The 18,574-nt window shown below is 45.3% G+C and overlaps 1 protein-coding gene across 2 annotated transcripts in view; it reads right to left on the bottom strand.

Annotated features, from left to right (window-relative positions):
* Positions 1-18,574, bottom strand: part of CtBP (C-terminal binding protein) — a gene marked incomplete at its 3' end in the record, with an annotated part of 256,438 nt that overhangs the window by 168,245 nt on the left and 69,619 nt on the right. Inside the window, 1 exon segment of one of the 2 annotated variants that reach the window (XM_070104096.1) lies at positions 11,322-11,479. 2 annotated transcript variants of the gene reach the window in all.

The raw sequence follows: 18,574 nt of genomic DNA, 5'->3' as shown, positions 1-18,574 counted from the left end.
TCATAATCTACACCTGGAGGGGCTGATCCCTAATCTACACACAGAAATCACTCCCTACAAAAGCAAAAGACATAGTAGGGGATGCAACATACTCTCAGTGAAAAGTAGGGGAGTCTCTGGTACACTAAGAGTAAGTGTCCGGGGCCCAAGAATGTTCAACAGACTCCCACCAGCCATAAGAAGCATTACCATAGACCCCTGGCTGTCTTCAAGACCCATGGTTGTCTTCAAGACCCCTGGTTGTCTTCAAGACCCCTGGCTGTCTTCAAGACCCCTGGTTGTCTTCAAGACCCCTGGTTGTCTTCAAGACCCCTGGCTGTCTTCAAGACCCCTGGTTGTCTTCAAGACCCCTGGCTGTCTTCAAGACCCCTGGTTGTCTTCAAGACCCCTGGCTGTCTTCAAGACCCCTGGTTGTCTTCAAGACCCCTGGTTGTCTTCAAGACCCTTGGTTGTCTTCAAGACACTTGGTTGTCTTCAAGACCCCTGGTTGTCTTCAAGACCCCTGGCTGTCTTCAAGACCCCTGGTTGTCTTCAAGACCCCTGGCTGTCTTCAAGACCCCTGGTTGTCTTCAAGACCCCTGGCTGTCTTCAAGACCCCTGGTTGTCTTCAAGACCCCTGGTTGTCTTCAAGACCCTTGGTTGTCTTCAAGACCCCTGGTTGTCTTCAAGACCCTTGGTTGTCTTCAAGACCCCTGGTTGTCTTCAAGACCTCTGGTTGTCTTCAAGACCCCTGGTTGTCTTCAAGACCCCTGGTTGTCTTCAAGACCTCTGGTTGTCTTCAAGACCCCTGGTTGTCTTCAAGACCCCTGGTTGTCTTCAAGACCTCTGGTTGTCTTCAAGACCCCTGGTTGTCTTCAAGACCTCTGGTTGTCTTCAAGACCCCTGGTTGTCTTCAAAACCCCTGGTTGTCTTCAAGACCCCTGGTTGTCTTCAAGACCCCTGGTTGTCTTCAAGACCCCTGGTTGTCTTCAAGACCTCTGGTTGTCTTCAAGACCCCTGGTTGTCTTCAAGACCCCTGGTTGTCTTCAAGACCTCTGGTTGTCTTCAAGACCCCTGGTTGTCTTCAAGACCTCTGGTTGTCTTCAAGACCCCTGGTTGCCTTCAAGACCCCTGGTTGTGTTCAAGATCCCTGGTTGTCTTCAAGACCTCTGGTTGTCTTCAAGACCCCTGGTTGTCTTCAAGACCCCTGGTTGTCTTCAAGACCCCTGGTTGTCTTCAAGACCTCTGGTTGTCTTCAAGACCCCTGGTTGTCTTCAAGACCTCTGGTTGTCTTCAAGACCCCTGGTTGTCTTCAAGACCCCTGACTGTCTTCAAGACTCCTGGTTGTCTTCAAGACCCCTGACTGTCTTCAAGACCCCTGGTTGTCTTCAAGACTCCCCTGGCTGTCTTCAAGGCCCCTGGTTGTCTTCAAGACCCCTGGCTGTCTTCAAGATCCCTGGTTGTCTTCAAGACCCCTGGTTGTCTTCAAGACCTCTGGCTGTCTTCAAGACCCCTGGTTGTCTTCAAGACCCCTGGTTGTCTTCAAGACCCCTGGTTGTCTTCAAGACCCCTGGCTGTCTTCAAGACCCCTGGTTGTCTTCAAGACCCCTGGTTGTCTTCAAGACCCCTGGCTGTCTTCAAGACCCCTGGTTGTCTTCAAGACCCCTAGTTGTTTTCAAGACCCCTGGTTGTCTTCAAGACCCCTGGTTGTCTTCAAGACCCCTGGTTGTCTTCAAGACCCCTGGTTGTCTTCAAGACCCCTGGTTGTTTTCAAGACCCCTGGTTGTCTTCAAGACCCCTGGTTGTCTTCAAGACCCCTGGTTGTCTTCAAGACCCCTGGCTGTCTTCAAGACCCCTGGTTGTCTTCAAGACCCCTGGTTGTCTTCAAGACCCCTGGCTGTCTTCAAGACCCCTGGTTGTCTTCAAGACCCCTGGTTGTCTTCAAGACTCCCCTGGCTGTCTTCAAGACCCCTGGTTGTCTTCAAGACTCCCCTGGCTGTCTTCAAGACCTCTGGTTGTCTTCAAGACCCCTGGTTGTTTTCAAGACCCCTGGCTGTCTTCAAGACCCCTGGTTGTCTTCAAGACCCCTGGCTGTCTTCAAGACCCCTGGCTGTCTTCAAGACCCCTGGTTGTCTTCAAGACCCCTGGCTGTCTTCAAGACCCCTGGCTGTCTTCAAGACCCCTGGTTGTCTTCAAGACCCCTGGTTGTCTTCAAGACCCCTGGTTGTCTTCAAGACCCCTGGTTGTCTTCAAGACCCCTGGTTTTCTTCAAGACCTCTGGTTGTCTTCAAGACCCCTGGTTGTCTTCAAGACCCCTGGTTTTCTTCAAGACCCAGTACCTTACAGTAGTAAGATATAACCCAGTACCAGCACTGTCTTCCCAGTACCTTACAGTAGTAAGATATAACCCAGTACCAGCACTGTCTTCCCAGTACCTTACAGTAGTAAGATATAACCCAGTACCAGCACTGTCTTCCCAGTACCTTACAGTAGTAAGATATAACCCAGTACCAGCACTGTCTTCCCAGTACCTTACAGTAGTAAGATATAACCCAGTACCAGCACTGTCTTCCCAGTACCTTACAGTAGTATGATATAACCCAGTACCAGCACTGTCTTCCCAGTACCTTACAGTAGTAAGATATAACCCAGTACCAGCACTGTCTTCCCAGTACCTTACAGTAGTAAGATATAACCCAGTACCAGCACTGTCTTCCCAGTACCTTACAGTAGTAAGATATAACCCAGTACCAGCACTGTCTTCCCAGTACCTTACAGTAGTAAGATATAACCCAGTGCCAGCACTGTCTTCCCAGTACATTACAGTAGTAAGATATAACCCAGTGCCAGCACTGTCTTCCCAGTACCTTACAGTAGTAAGATATAACCCAGTACCATCATTGTCTTCCCAGTACCTTACAGCAGTAAGATATAACCCAGTACCATCATTGTCTTCCCAGTACCTTACAGTAGTATGATATAACCCAGTACCAGCACTGTCTTCCCAGTACCTTACAGTAGTATGATATAACCCAGTACCTTACAATAGTAAGATATTACCCAGTACTAGCACTGTCTTCCAAGTACCTTACAGGTAGTAAGATATAACCCAGTACCTTACAATAGTAAGATATAACCCAGTACCAGCACTGTCTTCCCAGTACCTTACAGTAGTATGATATAACCCAGTACCTTACAATAGTAAGATATTACCCAGTACTAGCACTGTCTTCCCAGTACCTTACGGGTAGTAAGATATAACCCAGTACCAGCACTGTCTTCCCAGTACCTTACAGTAGTAAGATATAACCCAGTACCAGCACTGTCTTCCCAGTACCTTACAGTAGTAAGATAAACCCCAGTACCAGCACTGTCTTCCCAGTACCTTACAGTAGTAAGATATAACCCAGTACCAGCACTGTCTTCCCAGTATCTTACAGTAGTAAGATATAACCCAGTACCAGCACTGTCTTCCCAGTACCTTACAGTAGTAAGATATAACCCAGTACCAGCACTGTCTTCCCAGTACCTTACAGTAGTAAGATATAACCCAGTACCAGCACTGTCTTCCCAGTACCTTACAGTAGTAAGATATAACCCAGTACCAGCACTGTCTTCCCAGTACCTTACAGTAGTAAGATATAACCCAGTACCAGCACTGTCTTCCCAATACCTTACAGTAGTAAGATATAACCCAGTACCAGCACTGTCTTCCCAGTACCTTACAGTAGTAAGATATAACCCAGTACCAGCATTGTCTTCCCAGTACCTTACAGTAGTAAGATATAACCCAGTACCAGCACTGTCTTCCCAGTACCTTACAGTAGTAAGATATAACCCAGTACCAGCACTGTCTTCCCAGTACCTTACAGTAGTAAGATATAACCCAGTACCAGCACTGTCTTCCCAGTACCTTACAGTAGTAAGATATAACCCAGTACCAGCACTGTCTTCCCAGTACCTTACAGTAGTATGATATAACCCAGTACCAGCACTGTCTTCCCAGTACCTTACAGTAGTAAGATATAACCCAGTACCAGCACTGTCTTCCCAGTACCTTACAGTAGTAAGATATAACCCAGTACCAGCACTGTCTTCCCAGTACCTTACAGTAGTAAGATATAACCCAGTACCAGCACTGTCTTCCCAGTACCTTACAGTAGTAAGATATAACCCAGTGCCAGCACTGTCTTCCCAGTACCTTACAGTAGTAAGATATAACCCAGTGCCAGCACTGTCTTCCCAGTACCTTACAGTAGTAAGATATAACCCAGTACCATCATTGTCTTCCCAGTACCTTACAGCAGTAAGATATAACCCAGTACCATCATTGTCTTCCCAGTACCTTACAGTAGTATGATATAACCCAGTACCAGCACTGTCTTCCCAGTACCTTACAGTAGTATGATATAACCCAGTACCTTACAATAGTAAGATATTACCCAGTACTAGCACTGTCTTCCAAGTACCTTACAGGTAGTAAGATATAACCCAGTACCTTACAATAGTAAGATATAACCCAGTACCAGCACTGTCTTCCCAGTACCTTACAGTAGTATGATATAACCCAGTACCTTAAAATAGTAAGATATTACCCAGTACTAGCACTGTCTTCCCAGTACCTTACGGGTAGTAAGATATAACCCAGTACCAGCACTGTCTTCCCAGTACCTTACAGTAGTAAGATATAACCCAGTACCAGCACTGTCTTCCCAGTACCTTACAGTAGTAAGATAAACCCCAGTACCAGCACTGTCTTCCCAGTACCTTACAGTAGTAAGATATAACCCAGTACCAGCACTGTCTTCCCAGTATCTTACAGTAGTAAGATATAACCCAGTACCAGCACTGTCTTCCCAGTACCTTACAGTAGTAAGATATAACCCAGTACCAGCACTGTCTTCCCAGTACCTTACAGTAGTAAGATATAACCCAGTACCAGCATTGTCTTCCCAGTACCTTACAGTAGTAAGATATAACCCAGTACCAGCACTGTCTTCCCAGTATCTTACAGTAGTAAGATATAACCCAGTACCAGCACTGTCTTCCCAGTACCTTACAGTAGTAAGATATAACCCAGTACCAGCACTGTCTTCCCAGTACCTTACAGTAGTAAGATATAACCCAGTACCAGCACTGTCTTCCCAGTATCTTACAGTAGTAAGATATAACCCAGTACCAGCACTGTCTTCCCAGTACCTTACAGTAGTAAGATATAACCCAGTACCAGCATTGTCTTTCCAGTACCTTACAGTAGTAAGATATAACCCAGTACCAGCACTGTCTTCCCAGTACCTTACAGTAGTAAGATATAACCCAGTACCAGCACTGTCTTCCCAGTACCTTACAGTAGTAAGATATAACCCAGTACCAGCACTGTCTTCCCAGTACCTTACAGTAGTAAGATATAACCCAGTACCAGCACTGTCTTCCCAGTACCTTACAGTAGTAAGATATAACCCAGTACCAGCACTGTCTTCCCAGTACCTTACAGTAGTAAGATATAACCCAGTACCAGCACTGTCTTCCCAGTACCTTACAGTAGTAAGATATAACCCAGTACCAGCACTGTCTTCCCAATACCTTACAGTAGTAAGATATAACCCAGTACCAGCACTGTCTTCCCAGTACCTTACAGTAGTAAGATATAACCCAGTACCAGCATTGTCTTCCCAGTACCTTACAGTAGTAAGATATAACCCAGTACCAGCACTGTCTTCCCAGTACCTTACAGTAGTAAGATATAACCCAGTACCAGCACTGTCTTCCCAGTACCTTTCAGTAGTAAGATATAACCCAGTACCAGCACTGTCTTCCCAGTACCTTACAGTAGTAAGATATAACCCAGTACCAGCACTGTCTTCCCAGTACCTTACAGTAGTAAGATATAACCCAGTACCAGCACTGTCTTCCCAGTACCTTACAGTAGTAAGATATAACCCAGTGCCAGCACTGTCTTCCCAGTACCTTACAGTAGTATGATATAACCCAGTACCAGCACTGTCTTCCCAGTACCTTACAGTAGTATGATATAACCCAGTACCAGCACTGTCTTCCCAGTACCTTACAGCACTTACAAATACATTAGCAACCTTGGATGGATCTCAGCAAACAGCGACTGCACTAAATTTATACTTTAATCTGTGTAAAAGAGTTGGCATTAAGACAGCACATAAGAGCGCACTGGTGCATGTTACTGAAGAATGAGAGGAGTCCGCAGCACATGAGTCTGCTGTCTTTGCTATACAGTTTTGTATAGTCTTGGTCCTTAAAGGCAGAAACTAATAATGTTGGTGATTGTAATTTGACGCGAGGCCAGGAACAGCGACACGACCCTTGCGAAAAGAGGTTGGTGAGTACCTTTTACACCTGTTGTCACTGATCACCTAGCAATAATTAGGTATCTGGGTGTTAGTCACCTTACACCTGCTGTCACTGTTCACCTAGCAGTAAGTAGATACCTGGGTGTTAGTGGACTGGTGTGGGTGGCATCCTGGGTGTTAGTGGACTGGTGTGGGTGGCATCCTGGGTGTTAGTGGACTGGTGTGGGTGGCATCCTTGGTGTTAGTGGACTGGTGTGGGTGGCATCCTGGGGGACAAGATTAAAGGACCACAGTGGAAATAAGACAGTCCTTGATGACACACTGACTTTCTTGGGTTATCCTGGGTGGCTAACACTCCTTACCCTGGGTTATCCTGGGTGGCTAACACTCCTTACCCTGGGTTATCCTGGGTGGCTAACACTCCTTACCCTGGGTTATCCTGGGTGGCTAACACTCCTTACCCTGGGTTATCCTGGGTGGCTAACACTCCTTACCCTGGGTTATCCTGGGTGGCTAACACTCCCTACCCTGGGTTATCCTGGGTGGCTAACACTCCATACCCAGGGTTATCCTGGGTGGCTAACACTCCATACCCTGGGTTATCCTGGCTGGCTAACACTCCCTACCCTGGGTTATCCTGGCTGGCTAACACTCCTTACCCTGGGTTATCCTGGGTGGCTAACACTCCCTACCCTGGGTTATCCTGGGTGGCTAACGCTCCCTACCCTGGGTTATCCTGGCTGGCTAACACTCCTTACCCTGGGTTATCCTGGCTGGCTAACACTCCCAACCCTGGGTTATCCTGGGTGTCTGACCCTCCCTACCCAGGGTTTTCCTGGGTGGCTCACCCTCCAGGGTTAAAAATCCCAACAATTCTTATATTACAGAAAGGAAACAAGAGGTGTCAGAATGGACAAGTGACGTGTGGGATTCCCCACAGCGTCAGATTGGACAAGTGACATGTGGGATTCCCCACAGCTCACTACTGCCTCCTCTGATGTTTCTGCATCATGTGACTCACATAATTAGGTAAGATGTTTCAATTGGTCAGCCAACCAGGATAACCCGGGTTAGGGAGTGTTAGCCACCCAGGATAACCCGGGTTAGGGAGTGTTAGCCACCCAGGATAACCCGGGTTAGGGAGTGTTAGCCACCCAGGATAGCCCGGGGTAGGGAGTGTTAGCCAGCCAGGATAACCCAGGGTAGGGAGTGTTAGCCACCCAGGATAACCCGGGTTAGGGAGTGTTAGCCAGCCAGAATAGCCCGGGGTAGGGAGTGTTAGCCAGCCAGGATAACCCAGGGTAGGGAGTGTTAGCCAGCCAGGATAACCCAGGGTAAGGAGTGTTAGCCACCGAGGATAACCCAGGGTAGGGAGTGTTAGCCAGCCAGGATAACCCAGGGTAGGGAGTGTTAGCCAGCCAGGATAACCCAGGGTAGGGAGTGTTAGCCAGCCAGGATAACCCAGGGTAGGGAGTGTTAGCCAGCCAGGATAACCCAGGGTAGGGAGTGTTAGCCAGCCAGGATAACCCAGGGTAGGGAGTGCTAGCCAGCCAGGATAACCCAGGGTAGGGAGTGTTAGCCACCCAGGATAACCCAGGGTAGGGAGTGTTAGCCAGCCAGGATAACCCAGAGTAGGGAGTGTTAGCCACCCAGGATAACCCAGGGTAGGGAGTGTTAGCCACCCAGGATAACCCAGGGTAGGGAATGTTAGCCACCCAGGATAACCCAGGGTAGGGAGTGCTAGCCAGCCAGGATAACCCAGGGTTGGGAGTGTTAGTCACCCAGGATAACCCAGGGTAGAGAGTGTTAGCCAGCCAGGATAACCCAGGGTAGGGAGTGCTAGCCATCCAGGGTAACCCAGGGTAGGGAGTGTTAGCCACCCAGGATAACCCAGGGTAGGGAGTGTTAGCCACCCAGGATAGCCCAGGGTAGGGAGTGCTAGCCACCCAGGGAAACCCAGGGTAGGGAGTGTTAGCCACTCAGGGTAACCCAGGGTAGGGAGTGTTAGCCACTCAGGGTAACCCAGGGTAGGGAGTGTTAGCCACCTACTTACTGCTAGGTAAACAGTTACAGCAGGTGTAAGATGACTAACACCCAGGTACCTACTTACTGCTAGGTAAACAGTGACAGCAGATGTAAGGTGACTAACACCCAGGTACCTACTTACTGCTAGGTAAACAGTGACAGCAGGTGTAAGGTGACTAACACCCAGGTACCTACTTACTGCTAGGCAAACAGTGACAGCAGGTGTAAGGTGACTAACACCCAGGTACCTACTTACTGCTAGGTAAACAGTGACAGCAGGTGTAAGGTGACTAACACCCAGGTACCTACTTACGACTAGGTAAACAGTGACAGCAGGTGTAAGGTGACTAACACCCAGGTACCTACTTACTGCTAGGTAAACAGTGACAGCAGATGTAAGGTGACTAACACTCAGGTACCTACTTACGGCTAGGTGAACAGTGACAGCAGGTGTAAGGTGACTAACACCCAGGTACCTACTTACTGCTAGGTAAACAGTGACAGCAGGTGTAAGGTGACTAACACCCAGGTACCTACTTACGGCTAGGTGAACAGTGACAGCAGGTGTAAGGTGACTAACACCCAGGTACCTACTTACTGCTAGGTAAACAGTGACAGCAGGTGTAAGGTGACTAACACCCAGGTACCTACTTACTGCTAGGTAAACAGTGACAGCAGGTGTAAGGTGACTAACACCCAGGGACCTACTTACTGCTAAGTAAACAGTGACAGCAGGTGTAAGGTGACTAACACCCAGGTACCTACTTACTGCTAGGTGAACAGTGACAGCAGGTGTAAGGTGACTAACACCCAGGTACCTACTTACGGCTAGGTGAACAGTGACAGCAGGTGTAAGGTGACTAACACCCAGGTACCTACTTACTGCTAGGTAAACAGTGACAGCAGGTGTAAGGTGACTAACAAACAGGTACCTACTTACTGCAAGGTAAACAGTGACAGCAGGTGTAAGGTGACTAACACCCAGGTACCTACTTACTGCAAGGTAAACAGTGACAGCAGGTGTAAGGTGACTAACACCCAGGTACCTACTTACTGCAAGGTAAACAGTGACAGCAGGTGTAAGGTGACTAACACCCAGGTACCTACTTACTGCTAGGTGAACAGGGACTCTTATATTCTTCATCTCGTCGGTATATATGTGATTATGAAAAAAGTATACAATACCGACAGGTATTGTATGCATGTACTAGATCAAAGAAGACCGGAAACGAAGTACGGAGGACCAAAACTGCAGACCTCAATGAGAAAGATCGCAGAGTGAGCATAATGCTGAGTATGAATATTGAAATGTTATACAATATCTACAGGCATTGTAGTCTTCTTCAGTCGAGTACAGACAGTAGACAGGAGCAGTTGAGATGTGAAGACGTAATAGGTCCATCACCCCTGATTTGAGGTTGTCAGTCCCTCAGCCTACCTGGAGGGTATTCCGGGGATCAACGTCCCCGCAGCCCGGTCCACGACCAGGCATCCCGGTGGATCAGGGCCTGATCAACCAGGCTGTTACTGCTGGCCGCGCCTAAAGTAGTAGGTATAGTAGTGAAATGAAGGTGAAAAAGAATTTGAGGTGGACAGTCCTTCCAGACCATGGTGCTGAACTCTTCTCCAGGCTGAGGGACTGACCACCTTGTTCCAGACCATGGTACTGAACTCTTCTCCAGGCTGAGGGACTGACCACCTTGTTCCAGACCATGGTGCTGAACTCTTCTCCAGGCTGAGGGACTGACCACCTTGTTCCAGACCATGGTACTGAACTCTTCTCCAGGCTGAGGGACTGACCACCTTGTTCCAGACCATGGTGGTGAACTCTTCTCCAGGCTGAGGGACTGACCACCTTGTTCCAGACCATGGAACAATCTGGAGAGTGATGTAGTGGAGGCAGGATTCATACACAGCTTTAAGAAGAGGTATGATAAAGCTTATGGAGCAGGGAGAGAGTGGACCTAGTAGGAACTAATTAAGAGGCGGGGGCCAGAAGCTGAGATTCAACCCCTGCAATCATATATAGGTGAGTACAAATGAGTGCATACACACACATACACACACACACACACACACACACACACACACACACACACACACACACACACACACACACACATACACACACAGAACAGCATTCCGACATCTTAATAAGGAATCATTCAGGACCCTGTACACCGTGTATGTTAGGCCCATATTGGAGTATGCGGCACCAGTTTGGAACCCACACCTAGCCAAGCACGTGAAGAAACTAGAGAAAGTGCAAAGGTTTGCAACAAGACTAGTCCCAGAGCTAAGAGGTATGTCCTACGAGGAGAGGTTAAGGGAAATCAACCTGACGACACTGGAGGACAGGAGAGATAGGGGGGGACATGATAACGACATACAAAATACTGAGAGGAATTGACAAGGTGGACAAAGACAGGATGTTCCAGAGATTGGACACAGTAACAAGGGGACACAGTTGGAAGCTGAAGACACAGATGAATCACAGGGATGTTAGGAAGTATGTCTTCAGCCACAGAGTAGTCAGTAAGTGGAATAGTTTGGGAAGCGATGTAGTGGAGGCAGGATCCATACATAGCTTTAAGCAGAGGTATGATAAAGCTCACGGCTCAGGGAGAGTGACCTAGTAGCGATCAGTGAAGAGGCGGGGCCAGGAGCTCGGACTCGACCCCCGCAACCTCAACTAGGTGAGTACACACACACACACACACACACACACACACACACACACACACACACACACACACACACACACACACACACACACACACACACACACACACACACACGCTGGCACCCTAAACACAGGCTGCGGATAACCTGTAAGGCACCTAAGGTAACCACTTACGCCAGACAAGTTTACGCCAAATCTTGCTTCAACTTGAGCAGCAGTCAGCCAAGCAATACCACACACTGCTTTACGCCACACAAAAGCAATTTCCCTTGCAAAAAAACAAGTGAACACAGCCTGCAATCCCAACTTACCTTAGCTCAGGCGGTAGCGTAGACCCGTGACTTTAATCCGTAGATGTAGTTAAGCGTGGTCACTAAGCACAGAGTGTATTATAGAGGTAACTAGGTCAGCAGTTGGGTTAAGGGGGGCCACAGTAAACCCTGAAGTAGGTAGCTGCGCGCGTATTCTCTCCAGTTTGTGTGAGAGAATCACAATGTTGACAACCTCGCCTTCAACAGTAAACAAACTATTTTCTTTCTCTACCCACGAGTCAAATATTGTAGCTACACCCCATCACTATGATGACTCACCTGCAGCGGAATCCACTGGTAGCCTGAGAGTACTAGGTTTAAGTTATTAAATGGACGAAATATATTAAAATGGGAAGTAAATTTAGGGAGTTGAGATGCGGGAGGGGAGGCTGACTCCTGGGTCCAGATTGGTGGGGGAGGTCGACGTCTTGCTCTCATAACCTACCTTAATAAATTTACTTTCCCTCTCTTAATCAGCATCCTAAGACACCTGTAACTTAATATCTCACGCGAAGTAACATCACGCATCGGATATTAAATTGGCGTTCAATTTGGTCGTTTAGTTTAGAAGAAATATAAAATGAAATGTTCGTACGTGAGAGGTAAGAGTTGTCTCCTCCGTCCACTGTTACGTGAGCGATGTTGTTCACAAACATCAACTCCAAATATCTTCGTTATTTTTCCCGAAATACATCGCCCGCCGGCGTTGCACATCACTCAATTTTCAACCATGAATTATTCGATGCGCTGAACTTACCATTGTTGCGCGGAAGGTCGCAAGGGAGAAATATTTCAATGGATTACAACTGTCCCTGAGAGGCGAATATGAGAGGTAAATAAGTGATTAAGAATTAAGAATTATGGGAAAGTGATCGAATAATTTTGGAAGGGAGAGGGAAGAGTGGACGGCCAGTTTACACCTTCCACAAGTCATTTCCCTTTTATTTCATTGATTACCAAAAATCTTTGAGTGCGAGAGACGAGGTGACTTTTCTCTCCCCTCGGGTGAAGAATGCATGTGAGGGGAGGATGGGGGGAGAGGGGAAGGGGTGATGCAGTTGCCAGGGGGGGGGGGGAGAGAGAGAGGAGGGGAGGGAGGGGGTGATAGACAGGAAAGTTGGCGTTGCAACATGTCTAAGGCAGCTTGGGGGGGGGGGAAGAGGGGTGGCTGGGGTTTGGGTTATTAGGAGGGAGGGAAGGGGAAAGGATGTGAGGGGTGGGGGAGGGGGAGGGGAACCCCTCATCACCCGCTAAATTCAAAACATTCCCAGAGCAGGCGACTCGCACCGACTTCCAAGTTGGCGGACATTAACCTTCGCTGCTGCCCAATTCCCTCCTTCCGTTAACTTTTTAGCGGCACCGTAACCCCTTTATCCCCCGATATATCTCCGAGAATCATGCCGCTAGCGGTAGAATTATTAATATCGACTCCACGCTGCCGCATAAGCGAGTATTATTGATTTAAATACAAAGAGTGCGGGAGTTGCTCAAAGATTAGTTGCGGCCAAAAATTGGCGTACGCGGGAGTGCACTGTACGCCGGGTGAATTTTATGGATTTTATCTCGCGAAAAGTTTATATTTTTGCTTCTCCTTGGGTGTAACCAGGCTGGTGGCTGTAGTTAGCGGGTGGTTTGTATGTGGGGGAAGTAGGGGGAAGTAGCGGGTGTGAGTGAGGGGAGGGGAAAGGTAGGAGAGAGGGGAAAATAGGGGGAGAATGCGACGCGAGAGTTAGTGCCGCCAAGAGTGGTGGTGGGAGCAGTAGATTACTTGGAGCAGACTTGTCCCGGCCTCACATGGCCACACGCCCACGCCCACACGCTCACGCCCGCAACTCTCGACCCTATGAACGCCCACGCCGGCCCCTCTTGCTCCCACCCCACTTACGGAAAGGTATCTCTTGGATGGCAAATGTTTCAGCCATTGAAGACAAGCGTTTTTATCCCCGACTTATACCTTCCCCCGCCATCACTCGTCCACGGCCTCTCCACCCATCTCTCCTTATATCTCTCCATTCCGCCGTTAATATGGTGGGTAGAGGCGCGCGTATCAGCCAGCCACGACGCATAGATTCGCATTTCTCAAAAATGGCATTTGAGGCGATGTCAAGGCGAAGCATTTTGGAAAAAGCTAGGAAAGTTGTGGAGTTTAAAACAAGGGAGTGACTGGCGGCCATGTTGAACCCGGCCGTAAGGTTGCCCACCCACTCTCTTTACTCCTAATAAATGCTCTAATATCCCGCTGACGTCAAGCCTCTCACTCCACTAACTCTTTTCTGCATTTTTTGTACATCCTGAAGCAGGCAGATATCAAATGCAGGATCTTTTGAAGTGGGGGGAGAGGGAGGAACGCCGGGATTATTGTTCATAGTCGCGATCGTTATTCTTGATTTCTGAGAGGAACGCTTGGATCATATGTCTGTTTTTAAGCCCTTCAGGAAGGTGAAGGGCTCTTCCCTTCATGGGGGTGTATTGGTGAGGGGATCTTCGTCCGTGGTGTTAGTGCTGCTTCGTTTTTGTAGGAGCAAAGGTTCTTGGGCCAAATTCTCATTCCCTGGGTACCTTCAAGGTGGTATATTGATGTTGGTGAAGGGATGTCCCCTTCAAGGTGAAGGGCTGTTCCTTCAAGGTGAAGGACTGTTCCCTTCAAGGGAAGTTACTAATGCTGGAGGACTTGTCCCTTCAAGGGAAGCTCCTGGTCCCTATGAAGGGGTCTTGAAGTGGAGTTCCTGATGCTGTTGAAGGGCTGTTCCCTTCAAGGGAAGGGCTCATAATAGCTGGAGCAATCAACCCTTCCCATCTTAGCAACACACTGCACTCCCCAGGCTCGGTTACCCACCATTATACCTAAACAATAATAATTATAATTTGGACGAGACAGTTGTGTTTAACAGTTTATTATTCGAGTCATTAACGACAAAAACTACAACAGTGGTGATCATTCACATAGTTTTGGGCCCAGTATTCGCCACTGTTTAAAATCTCTTGTATTATGAGCCAGAGTATAAATTATCTGAAACAAATTAACAATTTTCATTTCGGTAATGAGGAGGCAGCTTTGATCATTCATCTGAATGTTAATTAAACTGACGGGTAGTTTGGAATGAATGTGGGGGATAATGAGGTGTTTTGGGTTTAATCTGCTGTATGGTCCATACGGGTTTAGCGCCTATTTTCTCAATATTTTTAATAATTTGGACTAATTGGTAGCACAGAAGAGCCAAAGGAGGTATTTTAACTACGTGGCGGGAAATAGGTACACAGGGGCTCATTTGGAAGGTAAAGACATGAATCAAGGAGATATCAGGAAGTATTTTTTCAGCTGCAGTGATTAAGATGTGGAACGACCTAGAGGGTGGAGTGGTATATACCTTTGATATACCTTCAATGAGTTTTTTCCTACTCCCAGAGCCCGGCCATAGGCCAGGCTCGTCTGGGTGCTTGTCTGGCCAATCAAGCTGTTGCTGCTTGTGGCCCTCTGACCCACATATACGACCATAAGAAAGAAGGAGTACTGCAGCAGGCCTACTGGCCAATGCTCGGCAGGTCAAGTCACCTATATCCATCACAGCCTAAATAATATGTATACACAGCTTTAAGAACAGGTATGAGAGGGTTCACGAGGCTAAGGGAAAGTGTGCCCAGTAGCAGCCAGTTAGAAAAACAAAACCAAAACATTAGAATAAACGCCTACAACCGTAAATAAGTACATGAACAGAGTACATAAAAAGTATTTATAAGTATTAAACCCGTAGGGGCTATCATACAGAGCCTAAGGGAATGGTAGGTAAGAAGGCTTGATCCAAGGAAGGGAAGCAGCTCTAGTTTCAGGGATCAAGAGCGATCAAGCAGCATAAAGTCACCACCTTCTGGAAAAATATTACACAAAGGAATATCCTGTGGCGCCGACTACACAACTCAATACATTGTGAAAAATAACGATAACTTAAAAAAAATCTGACAGCCGAGTGTTGGCTGGGAGAGAGAGAGAGAGAGAGAGACAGACAGACAGACAGAGAGAGAGTACGAGTCACTTGTTCAGGCAGAAAAGAACGATAATTAAAGACAAGAAGTGGTTCTCTGAGGAGATCGGTCACTAGAGGAGAAATGTGATAAATAGTTTTGATAAGCGACAAGTTGAATACTGAGACACTTACGTAATAAGAATCCTTATTAACAAACATCCAACTTTGGCTACGCCGTATCTCTACCAAACATAAAGATATTGTTTTTTGTTGGGTCCCTGGTCATGTCGACTTACAGGGCAATGAACAGGCAGACACTGCTGCGCGGTCAGCAGTACATGACCTACCAATTTCCTATCGAGGTGTTTCATTTCTGGACTATTTTGCTGCAATAGCTACCCACCTTCGCACCCGTTGGCAACAACGTTGGTCAACTCTGCTCGGTAACAAACTTCATTCTATTAAACCGAGCATAGGTTACTGGCCGTCTTCTTGTCACCAGTGCCGAGGTTGGGAGACCACTCTCTCCCGCCTTCGCATTGGCCACACTCGTCTTACTCATGGGTATCTCATGGAGAGGCACCCTGTTCCTCTCTGTGAGAAGTGTCAAGTTCCAGTATCAATTAGCCACATTCTGTTAGACTGCCCTCTCTATCAACGAGCACGCAGAATTTACCTCCAACGTCGTCTTCGTTCTACTACTCTCTCTTTACCTTCCCTTCTTGCTGATGGACCATCCTTTAATCCTGACTCTCTCATTGACTTCTTGACAACGACTGATTTACTCCACAAACTCTGATGATACTTTTCGCACTCCCCTCAGCCCTTTCTAGTTCAGTCTCTTACTGCCCTTTACCCTTTCACCATCCACTACCCCGCTGTTATCCGTAACCTATTACTCATCCATCTCCCTTTTGCCACCTGATGCCCTCGCTTCCTTCCTGCCCTGCAGCCCTGTATAGCCCTTGTGGCTTAGCGCTTCTTTTTGATAATAATAATAATAATAATAATATTAACAAACATTCCCATATGTTGTATAATTGTCTTAATCACCAGAAATATACAACACTTGTACACTGATCATCAATCTAATATTCACGTGAATGCAAATAAAAACACAAGAAAGAAGGAACACTGCAGAAGGCCTACTGGCCCATACCAGTAATTTACACTATGCATGATAATTATATATACTGTACTTGTGTCTACATAAACTTTACTAACTTTACTTTATCACTATCTTATCTCCTTTATCACTATCTTATCTCCTTTATCACTATCTTATCTCCTTTATCACTATATTATCTCCTTTATCACTATCTTATCTCATTTATCACTATCTTATCTCCTTTATCACTATCTTATCTCATTTATCACTATTTTATCTCCTTTATCACTATCTTATCTCCTGTATCACTATCTTATCTCCTTTATCACTATCTTATCTCCTTTATCACTATCTTATCTCCTTTATCACTATCTTATCTCCTTTATCACTATCTTATCTCCTTTATCACTATCTTATCTCCTTTATCACTATCTTATCTCCTTTATCACTATCTTATCTCATTTATCACTATCTTATCTCATTTATCACTATTTTATCTCCTTTATCACTATCTTATCTCATTTATCACTATCTTATCTCCTTTATCACTATCTTATCTCCTTTATTACTATCTTATCTCCTTTATCACTATCTTATCTCATTTATCACTATCTTATCTCCTTTATCACTATCTTATCTCATTTATCACTATCTTATCTCATTTATCACTATCTTATCTCCTTTATCACTATCTTATCTCATTTATCACTATCTTATCTCATTTATCACTATCTTATCTCCTTTATCACTATCTTATCTCCTTTATCACTATCTTATCTCCTTTATCACTATCTTATCTCCTTTATCACTATCTTATCTCCTTTATCACTATCTTATCTCCTTTATCACTATCTTATCTCATTTATCACTATCTTATCTCCTTTATCACTATCTTATCTCATTTATCACTATCTTATCTCATTTATCACTATCTTATCTCCTTTATCACTATCTTATCTCCTTTATCACTATCTTATCTCCTTTATCACTATCTTATCTCCTTTATCACTATCTTATCTCATTTATCACTATCTTATCTCATTTATCACTATCTTATCTCCTTTATCACTATCTTATCTCCTTTATCACTATCTTATCTCCTTTATCACTATCTTATCTCCTTTATCACTATCTTATCTCTTTTATCACTATCTTATCTCCTTTATCACTATCTTATCTCATTTATCACTATCTTATCTCCTTTATCACTATCTTATCTCCTTTATCACTATCTTATCTCCTTTATCACTATCTTATCTCATTTATCACTATCTTATCTCATTTATCACTATCTTATCTCATTTATCACTATCTTATCTCCTTTATCATTATCTTATCTCCTTTATCATTATCTTATCTCCTTTATCACTATCTTATCTCCTTTATCACTATCTTATCTCATTTATCACTATCTTATCTCTTTTATCACTATCTTATCTCATTTATCACTATCTTATCTCCTTTATCACTATCTTATCTCCTTTATCATTATCTTATCTCCTTTATCACTATCTTATCTCCTTTATCACTATCTTATCTCCTTTATCACTATCTTATCTCCTTTATCACTATCTTATCTCATTTATCACTATCTTATCTCCTTTATCACTATCTTATCTCCTTTATCACTATATTATCTCATTTATCACTATCTTATCTCCTTTATCATTATCTTATCTCCTTTATCACTATCTTATCTCCTTTATCACTATCTTATCTCCTTTATCACTATCTTATCTCCTTTATCACTATCTTATCTCATTTATCACTATCTTATCTCCTTTATCACTATCTTATCTCCTTTATCACTATCTTATCTCCTTTATCACTATCTTATCTCCTTTATCACTATCTTATCTCATTTATCACTATCTTATCTCCTTTATCACTATCTTATCTCATTTATCACTATCTTATCTCCTTTATCACTATTTTATCTCCTTTATCACTATCTTATCTCATTTATCACTATCTCATCTCCTTTATCACTATCTTATCTCCTTTATCACTATCTTATCTCCTTTATCACTATCTTATCTCCTTTATCACTATCTTATCTCCTTTATCACTATCTTATCTCCTTTATCACTATCTTATCTCATTTATCACTATCTTATCTCCTTTATCACTATCTTATCTCATTTATCACTATCTTATCTCATTTATCACTATCTTATCTCCTT

This window comes from Cherax quadricarinatus, chromosome 89 (assembly GCF_038502225.1).
Source record: "Cherax quadricarinatus isolate ZL_2023a chromosome 89, ASM3850222v1, whole genome shotgun sequence".
Classification (NCBI taxonomy): Eukaryota; Metazoa; Arthropoda; class Malacostraca; order Decapoda; family Parastacidae; genus Cherax; species Cherax quadricarinatus.
Note: the sequence above shows the minus strand (reverse complement) of the source record. Positions and strands in the feature narration are given on the sequence as shown.